At 40.0% G+C, this 13,362-nt stretch overlaps 1 protein-coding gene across 6 annotated transcripts in view; it reads right to left on the bottom strand.

The window, feature by feature from the left end:
• Window positions 1-13,362, bottom strand: part of adgrb1a (adhesion G protein-coupled receptor B1a) — a 432,260-nt gene that overhangs the window by 345,732 nt on the left and 73,166 nt on the right. The gene's annotated exons all lie outside the window — the stretch shown is intronic.

Genomic DNA, 13,362 nt, shown 5'->3' with positions numbered 1-13,362 from the left:
ATCTTTTGCAATTTGTTCAATGAACAATGGACACAGCAAAGAAGAAAGCTGTAGGTGGGAAGCGGTGTATTGCGGGCGGCTGCAGCAAAACAAACACAGCCGGTGTTTCATTGTTTACATTCCCGAAAGATGACAGTCAAGCTTTACCATTGGCCTGTGGAGAACTGGGACAACAGAGACTCTTACCAGGAAGACTTTGAGTTGGATGCGCAGACGCGGTACCGTGAGTACGCATGCAGCTGCGGCTTCCAAACATTTGATCGCTTGCCCGTACGTGCGTGCCGCTATGTGCATGTCACGTATGTAACTTTGGGGAAATATATGTGCTGTATGAACTTTGGGGAGGTGAACGGTACTTTGGGCTGTGGGATTGAGTGTGTTGTGCAGGTGTTTGAGTTGTATTGGCGGGTTATATGGACGGGAGGGGGGAGGTGTTTGTTATGCGGGATTAATTTGTGGCGTATTAAATATAAGCCTGGTTGTGTTGTGGCTAATAGAGTATATATATGTCTTGTGTTTATTTACTGTTTTAGTCATTCCCAGCTGAATATCAGGTCCCACCCGCCTCTCACAGCATCTTACCAATCTGAAACGCTCCCACTGCCCTCTAGTCCTTCACTCTCACTTTCCTCATCCACGAATCTTTCATCCTCGCTCAAATTAATGGGGAAATCGTCGCTTTGTCGGTCCGAATCGCTCTCGCTGCTGGTGGCCATGATTGTAAACAATGTGCAGATGTGAGGAGCTCCACAACCTGTAACGTCACGCTACTCGTCTGCTACTTCCGGTAGAGGCAAGGCTTTTTTATCAGCGACCAAAAGTTGCGAACTTTATCGTCGATGTTCTCTACTAAATCCTTTCAGCAAAAATATGGCAATATCGCGAAATGATCAAGTATGACACATAGAATGGACCTGCTATCCCCGTTTAAATAAGAAAATCGACTTTCAGTCGGCCTTTAAGGCAATGATAAAAAAAAAAAAAAAAAATGTATGTACATTAAGGCTTTGGTTTTGGTGATGAAAATGCTTTCCAAAATTCATATTGATACAAAATGTTACTACAAACCTGTAACTTGTTTGTTTTAACACATCTTGAACTGGGCAAGAAAGCATTTAGGTTTTCAGCACCGAAGGCTTGGAATAACCTACAATCCAATATTAAACTTCAAATCCTTGTTACATTGAATGAGTTCAAAGCTTCTGTGAAAGGACTGCAGTCTACCTTGTCTGTATGCACATGTGTCATGTGAGCAAGTTTTAATGTTGTAAATTTGATGTTTTATGTGTTGTTTACTGTTTGTAATGTAACCTTGCTGCTGCCCTCTTGGCCAGGTCTCCCTTGGAAAAAAGACATCTTTGATCTCAATGGGATTTTTTACCTGGTTAAATAAAGGCTAAATAAAAATTAAAAAAAAATCTTAACCAAAGAAAAACACCTCACAATATAAAGTTAAAGTCCCAACGATAGTCACACACACACACACTAGGTGTGTCCTCTGCATTTGACCCATCCCCATGTTCACCCACTGGGAGGTGAGGGGAGCAGTGAGCAGCAGTGTGCGCCACGCTCAGGAATCATTTGGTGATTTAACCCCCAAATTCCAACCCTTGATGCTGAGAAGGGAGGAAATGGGTCCCGTTTTTTGTAGTCTTTGGTATGACTCGGCCGGGGATTGAACTCACGACCTCCCAGTCTCAGGGTGGACACTCTAACCACGAGGCCACTGAGCTGGTCATATAAAGCTCCGTGTAGGGAACAGGTGTCAAACTCAAGACCCAGGGGCCAGATCTGGCCCGCCACGTCATTTTGAATGGCCCGTGAAAGCCTGGAAATAATATACATCAATAAAGTAGTTTATCTTTATTTTTTATTTTGAAAGAAAAAAAAAGACTTGTTCTGCATGCATTTATATATATTTTAAACTTTATCTATCTACTAATGCAACAGTTATTATATCATCATACATTCGAAATATTTTCGGGGTAAAAACATACGTAAATATCTACTTAGCCTTATGATTTCAAATCAAGTTATCCATCAAATTGTACACTGTAAACATGACAATATAGTTTTTTTTTTAAACAGCTCAGGTCTTCAGAATCCTACTGTATGAAAAAACTGTGGTACCATTTTTTACATTTACAGTAATACACTGTGAAAACAGCAACCATATTTTTTAGAGATGTCCGATAATATCGGCCTGCCGATATTATCGGCCGATAAATGCGTTAAAATGTAATATCGGAAATTATCGGTATCTTTTTTTTTATTATCGGTATCGGGGGTTTTTTTTGGTTTTTTTATTAAATCAACATAAAAAACACAAGATACACTTACAATTAGTGCACCAACCCTAGAGATGCGCGGATAGGCAATTATTTAATCCGCAACCGCATCAGAAAGTCGTCAACCATCCGCCATCCACCCGATGTAACATTTGATCAGAACCGCACCTGCCCGCACCCGCCCGTTGTTATATATCTAATATAGACGATGCAAGGCATTAGTGAGGTTATAAAGCTTTTGCCTATTAAAGAAAGGAGACTGATCCAATGCAGCACAGACATTCGCGTGCCACGCTGTCACGACCCAGACGCACACCAGTGCGCAATCATATGGGAGCCGCGCTGAGCGCACCTCCAAGCGCGTCTCGCTGCCGGCGACGGCCGCGTAGGAGCCCGACGCTCCAGCGCCATCCATTTTCAGGGCTAGTTGATTCGGCAGGTGGGTTGTTACACACTCCTTAGCAGGTTCCGACTTCCATGGCCACCGTCCAGCTGCTGTCTATATCAACCAGGGTGAGCCTCACCCCTTTCGTGAGCGCACTGCGCGCGGAGTGACCCCTGTTACGCGCCCCCGGCAATGGGGGTGGCAGGCAGGTAAGCTGCGCGGGCGGAGTGACCCCTGTTACGAGCCCCCGGCCACGGGGGTGGCGGGCAGGTAAGCTGCTTACCTGCTGCGCGTGACGCCGGCCGCGGCGAAGGCGGACGAGGCGGGGTGTCGGTGCGGTGGGCGCGGTGGTGACCCTGGACGTGCGTCGGGCCCTTCTCGCGGATCGCCTCAGCTACGGCTCCCGGTGGGGCCCTCTCGGGGGAAGGGGCCTCGGTCCCGGACCCCGGCGAGGCGTCCCTTCTCCGCTCCGTAAAAGTGTCCATCTCTTCTTTTTTTTTTCTTCTGTTGTGGCATATGCAGCAGGTGCCTGCTCGTTTTTCGTATGTGGGTAACAACATTTAACTATGTATATATATTTCCGAATTGGTTTAACTGCCACCCGCCTGAATCTATTTAAAATCTAATTTTTTTTTATTTCAACCACTCGACCCGACCCGACCCGCGGATAAAATCTAATTTTTTTAAATTGCATCCGCCCGATCCGCGGATAATCCGCGGACTCCGCGGTTGTGCCCGCAAACCGTGCATCTCTAACCAACCCAAAAAACCTTCCTCCCCATTTACTCATTCACACAAAAGGGTTGTTTCTTTCTGTTATTAATATTCTTGTTCCTACATTATATATCAATATATATCAATACAGTCTGCAAGGGATACAGTCCGTAAGCACACATGATTGTGCGTGCTGCTGGTCCACTAATAGTACTAACCTTTAACAGTTAATTTTACTAATTTTCATTCATTACTAGTTTCTATGTAACTGTTTTTATATTGTTTTACTTTCTTTTTTATTCAAGAAAATGTTTTTAATTTATTAATCTTATTTTATTTTATTAATTTTTTTTAAAAGTACCTTATCTTCACCATACCTGGTTGTCCAAATTAGGTATAATAATGTGTTAATTTCACGACTGTATATATCGGTATCGGTTTATATCGGTATCGGTAATTAAAGAGTTGGACAATATCGGACAATATCGGAATATCGGCAAAAAGCCATTATCGGACATCCCTAATATTTTTCATGCAAAAAAAACCCTCAAAAAACTGGCAGCTCAACCACCAGAATTTTACAGTAAAACAGAGTGTGACCATTTTACCGTAAATGTTATGGTAAAATTCTGCCATTTTTTGGACCGCAAAATCCACAGATTTTTTTTTCTTACAGTGTAGGTAAAATATACATTTACTAATCAAACAAATCGTGTGACAATATTATGTGGCTAATCCTTCTTTTATTAATGTTATAAGCGGCCGGCCCCCTAAGGGCAGCCAAAACTGCAACATGACCCTAAATGGAAACGAGTTGGACACCGCTGATCTAGGGAAAAGAAAGAAACTATCACTATGAAAATATAAAATGTGAAACTTTTGCTGTAATATGAATAATAGCACCAAACATTGACCATGAAAATGGCCCAATTACCCTTAGAATGGGGAAATGACCTTTCAATAACATATTAGGTGAAGGGATACAATTGTCACGATTCTGCATGGGAGCGGCAGTTGTGACCTTGAGATTAGGGATGTCCGATAATGGCTTTTTGCTGATATCCGATATTCCGATATTGACCAAACCCCTTAATTACCGATACCGATATCAACCGGTACTGATATATACAGTCGTGGAATTAACACATTATTATGCCTAATTTGGACAACCAGGTATGGTGAAGATAAGGTCCTTTTTAAAAAAAAAAAAAATAAGATAAATAAATTAAAAACATTTTCTTGAATAAAAAAGAAAGTAAAACAATATAAAAACAGCTACATAGAAATTAATGAAAATTAGTAAAATTAACTGTTAAAGGTTAGTACTATTAGTGGACCAGCAGCACGCAAAACCATGTGTGCTTACGGACTGTATCCCTTGCAGACTGTATTGATATATATTGATATATAATGTAGAAACCAGAATATTAATAACAGAAAGAAACAACCCTTTTGTGTGAATGAGTGTGAATGAGTGTAAATTGGAGAGGGAGGTTTTTTGGGTTGGTGTACTAATTGTAAGTGTATCTTGTGTTTTTTATGTTGATTTAAAAAATTAAAAAAAACAAAACAAAAAAAACCGATACTGATAATAAAAAACGATACAGATAATTTCCGATATTACATTTTAAAGCATTTATCGGCCGATATTATCGGACATCTCTACTTGAGATGCATAGACAGGAGACGACGAGCAGGTAAGCAGAGTTTGATGATTAACATCAAAGATCAAGTGCAGCAGGGAAGTGCACAGAAAGCATAGTGGAAGCTATGCAAGCATGATAAACAAAGCAACGATGTACTAGAAACAATGATCCTGTCTGAAAGGCAGCGCTGGTATATAAAGAGGCCTGATTGGCAACCTGGTACAGGTGTGCCCAAATTACAAATCAGGGACAGGTGAGGGAGACAGCGCTCAAGCCAGAGGAGTGGTGGAGCCAGACAAGAAGAAAATAAGAGCGCTGGAAGGGGAACAAATTTAGAAAATAATGAAACACAAAACGAGGTCAGACCTGCTTGACAGGTCGTGACAACAATACAATGAAACACTGCTTTTCCAACGCTAAAAAGTCGACAATCCATCAGACATACGCCATATAAAAACGTCAATTATCCTGAAGATCGAAGAGAGAATGGAAATGACACTTGGCCCACAGCGCCGTACTATACTGTGTGTTTGCTAAACCTGCTCTCCATATCTTCCAAATGCATTAAAAGGTTATTGTGAGTCCCAATAAAATAGGAAGAATAATAATACTGTGCAGTGCAGGCTTTCTCCTAGATTGCCAATATACTATATGTGGCTGTGGGGGTGTGGTCACCATGACCTCATTTGCTACGATCATATCATTTTCTTTAAAAAGGTTTAAAAAAAAATGCAAAAAGCACATAAATTAAAAAAAAAATCTGTTATTATTAGTATTAACATATTTCTATAATATATCGTTTTGCTCTATTTTTAAATTGTTGCGGCTTATTGTACAATGTACTTTTTTTTTAAGTGCCTAGACCTAGAGACTTTTAGACTAAAGACTTAGACTTCCTTTTTATTCAAATTTGAACTTTACAGCACAGATAAGAACAAAATTTCGTTACATAAGCTCATGGTAGTGCAGGATAAAAAAGCAATAAGGTGCATATATAAATAAATAAATATATATAAATATATATATATATAAAATACATAAATATATATAAATAAATACATAGATAAATAAATAAATAAATAAATACTTAAACTTTTTCTTTGTTGAAAACAACTCTCAACAAATGTAGCATCTTTTTCTGGTGTTATTATAGAATGTACTCGTGTTTTGAGACTACTTCTGTCCCTCAATGTCCCTGACTGAAGAGGCGAGCATGTCGTCTCCCGTTGGACTTTTTCCCCTTGAAAGCCGCCACTGTCATCTTATTATTTGCACATTGTGTAGATGGCGGTCCGTGGGTATATCTGACATATATTAAAGTTACGCCCACATTCTAGTACGTCTTGTTTACATCTCAACATCCGGTTTACAGTTTTCGGCGATCAAATAATTTTTTCAGCGGCCAAATTTTGGTGCATCACTTGTCAACAGTACGCAATACATTCATGCATACTGTAATGACCTACTGGTGGTAATGTTTTATATTTGTGTGGTTTTGATTTGATGTTTTATATTTGTGTGGTTTTGATTAGGGATGTCCGATAATATCGGAATTTATCGGTATCTTTTTTTAATTATCTGTATCATTTTTATTTTTTATTTTTTATTAAATCAACATAAAAAACACAAGATACACTTACAATTAGTGCACCAACCCAAAAAACCTCCATCCCTCATTCACACAAAAGGGTTGTTTCTTTCTGTTAATATTTCTGGTTCCTACATTATATATCAATATATATCAATACAGTCTGCAAGGGATACAGTCCGTAAGCACACATGATTGTGCGTGCTGCTGGTGCACTAATAGTACTAACCTTTAACAGTTAATGTTACTCATTTTCATTAATTACTAGTTTCTATGTAACTGTTTTTATATTGTTTTACTTTCTTTTTTATTCAAGAAAATGTTTTTAATTTATTTATCTTATTTTATTAATTTTTTTTTAAAGTACCGTATCTTCACCATACCTGGTTGTCCAAATTAGGCATAATAATGTGTTAATTCCACGACTGCATATATCGGTTGATATTGGTATCGGTAATTAAAGAGTTGGACAATATCGGAATATCGGATATCGGCAAAAAGCCATTATCGGACATCCCTTGTTTTGATTTGATGTTTTATATTCGTGTGGTTTTGATTTGATGTTTATTTTTTCCTTGATTCAAAACACACCGTCTGAGCCTGAAAGCGGGCTGGCGGAGAGTGCACACTAAATATTGCTGGGTTATTTTGATAACCCAATTTATGAGTTTCTAGTGTTGGGTTACATTTTGGAGTTATTTTTATGAGGAGCAATCCATTTTTTGGGTTATAAAAGGTATTATTTTAACTCAAATTCTGGGTTTTCAAAATTATGAACCATTTTTGGGTGTTTGGTTAAATTTTGGAGTTATTTTAATGAGGAACATTCCATTTTTTGGGTTATAAGGGTATTATTTTAACTAGAGATGTCCGATAATATCGGCCTGCCGATATAATCGGCCGATAAATAAAACATTTTATTATCCGTATCGTTTTTTTATTTATTTTTTTTATTAAATCAACATAAAAAACACAAGATACACTTACAATTAGCGCACCAACCCAAAAAACCTCCCTCCCCCATTTACACTCATTCACACAAAATGGTTGTTTCTTTCTGTTATTAATATTCTGGTTCCTACATTATATATCAATATATATCAATACAGTCTGCAAGGGATACAGTCCGTAAGCACACATGATTGTGGTCCACTAATAGTACTAACCTTTAACAGTTAATTTTACTCATTTTCATTAATTACTAGTTTCTATGTAACGGTTTTTATATTGTTTTACTTTCTTTTTTATTCAAGAAAATGTTTTTAATTTATAATTTTTTTTTTAAAAGTACCTTATCTTCACCATACCTGGTTGTCCAAATTAGGCATAATAATGTGTTAATTCTACGACTGCATATATCGGTTGATATCGGTATCGGTTGATATCCGTATCGGTAATTAAAGAGTTGGACAATATCGGAATATCGGATATCGGCAAAAAGCCATTATCGGACAGCCCTAATTTAAACTAAATTTCTGGGTTTTCAAAGTTATGAACCATTTTTGGGTGTTTGGTTTAATTTTGGAGTTATTTTTATGAGGAACGTTCCATTTTTTGGGTTATAAGGGTATTATTTTAACTCAATTTCTGGGTTTTCAAAATTATTAACCATTTTTGGGTTGTTTTTCAATGAGTAACGCATTTTTGGGTAAAAGGCTTTTTTTAATTACAGTTACTTTTTCCTTGAAGGGAATTTTATCATGGATTAATCTCATTAACATTATTTACAACCACACATTTGAGCATGCTGTTTAGGACTACTGTATTTTTCGGACTATAAGTCGCAGTTTTTTTTCATAGTTTGGTCGGGCTCCAGTGCGACTTATATATGTTTTTTTCCTTCTTTATTATGCATTTTCGGCAGGTGCGACTTATACTCCGGTGCGACTTATACTCTGAAAAATACGGTACTATGACCATACATGGCAATTCTTGTAAAAAAAAAAAAAAAAAAGAAATGTCACACATTTTTTGCCTTTGAGTATATTTTAATGGATTAAAAAATAATTTTGATCAGTAATGGGGATTGAGTAGGACAAACCAGCAGTAAAATTTTCATTTTTATTATTTATTACTATTCGGTCAAGGAGCGTTAAATTGCGCAACCCAATAGTAGGAATAACCCAACATTGTAGTGAGCGTTACTCAGCTTTTGTGTTAAATAAATTAAACCAAATAGTTGGGTTATGAATGAACCAACATTGAGTTAGCATCACTCAACTTTTGGGTTAAATAATTCAACGCAGAAGTTGGGTTGAAAAAATGTACCCAAAACGTTGAGTGATAATAACTCAAATAAGGGGTTTGTCCTTTTTTGAACCAGCAGTTGGGTTAAAATTGGGTTATTTTTTAACCCAACATTTTTTTGTGTGAGAGTAAGTGTTGAGAGCTCGGGCCCAGCGAAGCCGGCGGCGTTTCTGGGTGTTGTTGATAAAAGGCTTTCGCTTTGCATTGTAGAGTTTTAACTTGCACTTACAGATGTAGCAATGAACTATAATTACTGACAGTGGTTTTCTGAAGTGTTCCTGAGCCCATGTGGTGATATCCTTTACACACTGATGTCGCTTTTTGATGCTGTATTGTCTGAGGGATCGAAGGTCCGTAATATCATTGCTTACGTGCAGTGATTTCTCCAGTGTCTCTGAACCTTTTGATGATATTACCAACCGTAGATGGTGAAACCCTTAAATTCCTTGCAATAGTTCGTTGAGAAATGTTGTTCTTAAAGTGTTCGACAATTTGCTCATGCATTTGTTCACAAAGTGGTGACCCTCACCCCATCCTTGTTTGTGAATGACTGAGCATTTGCATTAGCAATGCGGCTGCTAGACTTTTGACAAGAACAAGAAAGTTTGATCATATTACGCCTATACTGGCTCACCTGCACTGGCTTCCTGTGCACTTAAGATGTGACTTTAAGGTTTTACTACTTACGTATAAAATACTACACAGTCTAGCTCCAGCCTATCTTGCTGATTGCATTGTACCATATGTCCCGGCAAGAAATCTGCGTTCAAAGAACTCCGGCTTATTAGTGATTCCCAGAGCCCCAAAACAATCTGTGGGCTATAGAGCGTTTTCTATTGGGGCTCCAGTGCTATGGAATGCCCTCCCGGTAACAGTTAGAGATGCTACCTCAGTAGAAGCATTTAAGTCCCATCTTAAAACTCATTTGTATACTCTAGCCTTTAAATAGCTCCCCTTTTTTAGACCAGTTGATGTGCTGTTTCTTTTCTTTTCTCCTCTGCTACCCCCTTTCCCTTGTGGACGGGGAGACACACAGGTCCGGTGGCCATGGATGAAGTGCTGGTTGTCCAGAGTCTGGACCCGGGGTGGACCGCTCGCCTGTGCATCGGTTGGGAACATCTCTGCGCTGCTGACCCGTCTCCGCTCGGGATGGTTTCCTGCTGGCCCCACTATGGACTGGACTCTCACTATTATGTTGGATCGTGTAGTATTTTATACGTAACAGAATCCATCCTGTTTGGGTCCCACATAAACCTTAAGAAAGTCAATGACTTCACTATAAAAGTGGGTGACATTGTTATCACCAGGAAGGATGAGGTCACCTACCTAGGTTCCATTCTAGAGGTTAATCTTTCCTGTGATAAAATGGCAACCAAGGTAATCAAAAAGGTCAACCAACGAACGAGATTTCTCTATAGAATCTCCTCTCTGGTCAACAAAAGCACCATGAAGATTCTGGCGGGAACTCTCGTTCAACCCTTTTTCGATTACGCATGCACCTCCTGGTACCCTAGCACCTCCAAAACCCTCAAATCTAGATTCCAAACATCCCAGACCAAGCTAGTCAGATTACTTCTAGACCTCCACCCCAGATCACACCTGACTCCTACCCACTTCTCCAAAGTGGGCTGGCTCAGGGTGGTGGACAGAGTAAAACAACTTGCACTGAGCCTAGTCTATAAAATCCGCTACACCTCCCTGATACCGAAGTACATGTCAAACTACTTCCTTAACGTAAATGACCGCCATAACCACAACACCAGGGGGAGCTCTACTAACCACGTTAAACCCAGATTCCGATCTAACAAAGGTCCTAACTCATTCTCTGTCTATGCCACATCAATGTGGAATGCGCTCCCAACAGGTATAAAAGAAAGGGCATCTCTATCCTCCTTCAAAGCCGCAATAAAAGTACACCTCCAGGCAACTTCAACCTTAAACTAACACCCTCCCCGGATTGTTAATAATCAAATGTAAACAATCAAATGCAGATATTTTTCTTATGCCTTCTGATCTCTCTCTCTCTCTCTCTATGTCCACTACTTGCTGTTCAAATCCTACCAAGTCAGACTTTCACTGTTTCAATATCCATTTCTCTGTTCTCAATTGTTGATGACTGATGATAACAACCAAACCTAACCCCCCCCCCCACACCCCGAATTGTAAATAATGTAAATAATTCAATGTATACACCCTGATGATTATCTTATGTGATGACTGTATTATGATGATAGTATATATGATAGTATATATCTGTATAATGAATCAATTTAAGTGGACCCCGACTTAAACAAGTTGAAAAACGTATTCGGGTGTTACCATTTAGTGGTCAATTGTACGGAATATGTACTTCAATGTGCAACCTACTAATAAAAGTCTCAATCGATCAATCAATCAATCCACTATGGACTGGACTCTCACAATATTATGTCAGACCCACTCGACATCCATTACTTTCGGTCTCCACTAGAGGGGGGGGTTACCCACATATGCGGTCCTCTCCAAGGTTTCTCATAGTCATTCACATCGACGTCCCACTGGGGTGAGTTTTTCCTTGCCCTTATGTGGGCTCTGTACCGAGGATGTCGTTGTGGCTTGTGCAGCCCTTTGAGACACTTGTGATATAGGGCTATATAAATAAACATTGATTGAGTGACATTGATTTCATGGGAGCTGCTTTTATACCCAATCATGGCACCCACCTGTTCCCAATTAGCCTGTTCACCTGCGGGATGTTCCAAATAGGTGTTTGATGATCGTTCCTCAACTTTCTCAGTCTGTTTTGCCACTTGTGCCAGCTTTTTTGAAACATGTTGCAGGCATCAAATTCCAAATGAGCTAATATTTGCAAAGAAATCTAGTTTTCAAGTTTGAACGTTAAGTATCTTGTCTTTGCAGTCTATTCAATTGAATATAAGTTGAAAAGGATTTGCAAATGATTGTTCATCCATCCATCTTCTTCCGCTTATCCGAGGTCGGGTCGCGGGGGCAGCAGCCTAAGCAGGGAAGCCCAGACTTCCCTCTCCCCAGCCACTTCGTCCAGCTCTTCCTGTGGGACCCCGAGGCGTTCCCAGGCCAGCCGAGAGACATAGTCTTCCCAACGTGTCCTGGGTCTTCCCCGCGGCCTCCTACCGGTCGGACGTGCCCTAAACACCTCCCTAGGGAGGCGTTCGGGTGGCATCCTAACCAGATGCCCGAACCACCTCATCTGGCTCCTCTCGATGTGGAGGAGCAGCGGCTTTACTTTGAGCGCCTCCCGGATGGCAGAGCTTCTCACCCTATCTCTAAGGGAGAGCCCCGCCACCCGGCGGAGGAAACTTATTTCGGCCGCTTGTACCCGTGATCTTGTCCTTTCGGTCATAACCCAAAGCTCATGACCATAGGTGAGGATGGGAACGTAGATCGACCGGTAAATTGAGAGCTTTGCCTTCCGGCTCAGCTCCTTCTTCACCACAACGGATCGATACAGCGTCCGCATTACTGAAGACGCCGCACCAATCCGCCTGTCGATCTCACGATCCACTCTTCCCTCACTCGTGAACAAGACTCCGAGGTACTTGAACTCCTCCACTTGGGGCAAGATCTCCTCCCCAACCCGGAGATGGCACTCCACCCTTTTCCGGGCGAGAACCATGGACTCGGACTTGGAGGTGCTGATTCTCATCCCAGTCGCAAATGATTGTATTTTGGTTTTATTTACGATTTACAAAACATGCCAACTTCACTGGTTTTGGGGTTTGCAATATAACATTTTTCTATCCACAGAAAGGAGGCATACTTTAAACTTTGAGTATTTCTTGAATATCTTTTGACCGGGTTGAGCGTCCTGGTTTTCGGTAATCAAAATATGGTCAGTCTAATATATTCCATCCATGGATGCATGGGTGGAATATATTGTATGTTATCCAAATGAACATGGCTGACAAAAGCTGAGATCAATCATGCACAAAACAGTCAATTAAGCAAACAAAAGTTGGAACTGCTGACAATCCAATCTGAATTCTAAGAGGGAGTGCTTAACTGGAAGCTATTATTATGCAGTACTCTTCTGCAGTATATGATCCTAAAGTTGTACAATTATGTATCCATTTCAGCCCATGGCTATACAACAAGAAGCAATTAAAAGAACAAAAGAGGTTGCGTTCGCCAAAAGCAGCGAAGAACAAATATGTGTAAACATGCCTAACAAGCCTTCTCTGAGGGAAAATCAAAACAATGAACCACTCAGGAAGATGCAACAGTAGACCTTGGATATATTTAAACATTTAGAGGGATGCAGGCAAAGGGGGCCGTGACAAAAAACTGCTCACATTGGGGATTTCATTGAGAGTGCCACAAGAACACTATGTCACTGAGCTACAAGGTAGAAAAAACAGAAAGCTGCATGATTAAAAATAACATTTTCACGACACCAATACTTTTATAATATTTTCTGTCACAACTCTCCTGGGGTCAAAAAAAAATGCTGCGACCCCCCTTCACCCGAATTGAATA

The sequence above is a fragment of the Nerophis lumbriciformis genome, linkage group LG04, assembly GCF_033978685.3.
Source record: "Nerophis lumbriciformis linkage group LG04, RoL_Nlum_v2.1, whole genome shotgun sequence".
Classification (NCBI taxonomy): domain Eukaryota; kingdom Metazoa; phylum Chordata; class Actinopteri; order Syngnathiformes; family Syngnathidae; genus Nerophis; species Nerophis lumbriciformis.
Note: the sequence above shows the minus strand (reverse complement) of the source record. Positions and strands in the feature narration are given on the sequence as shown.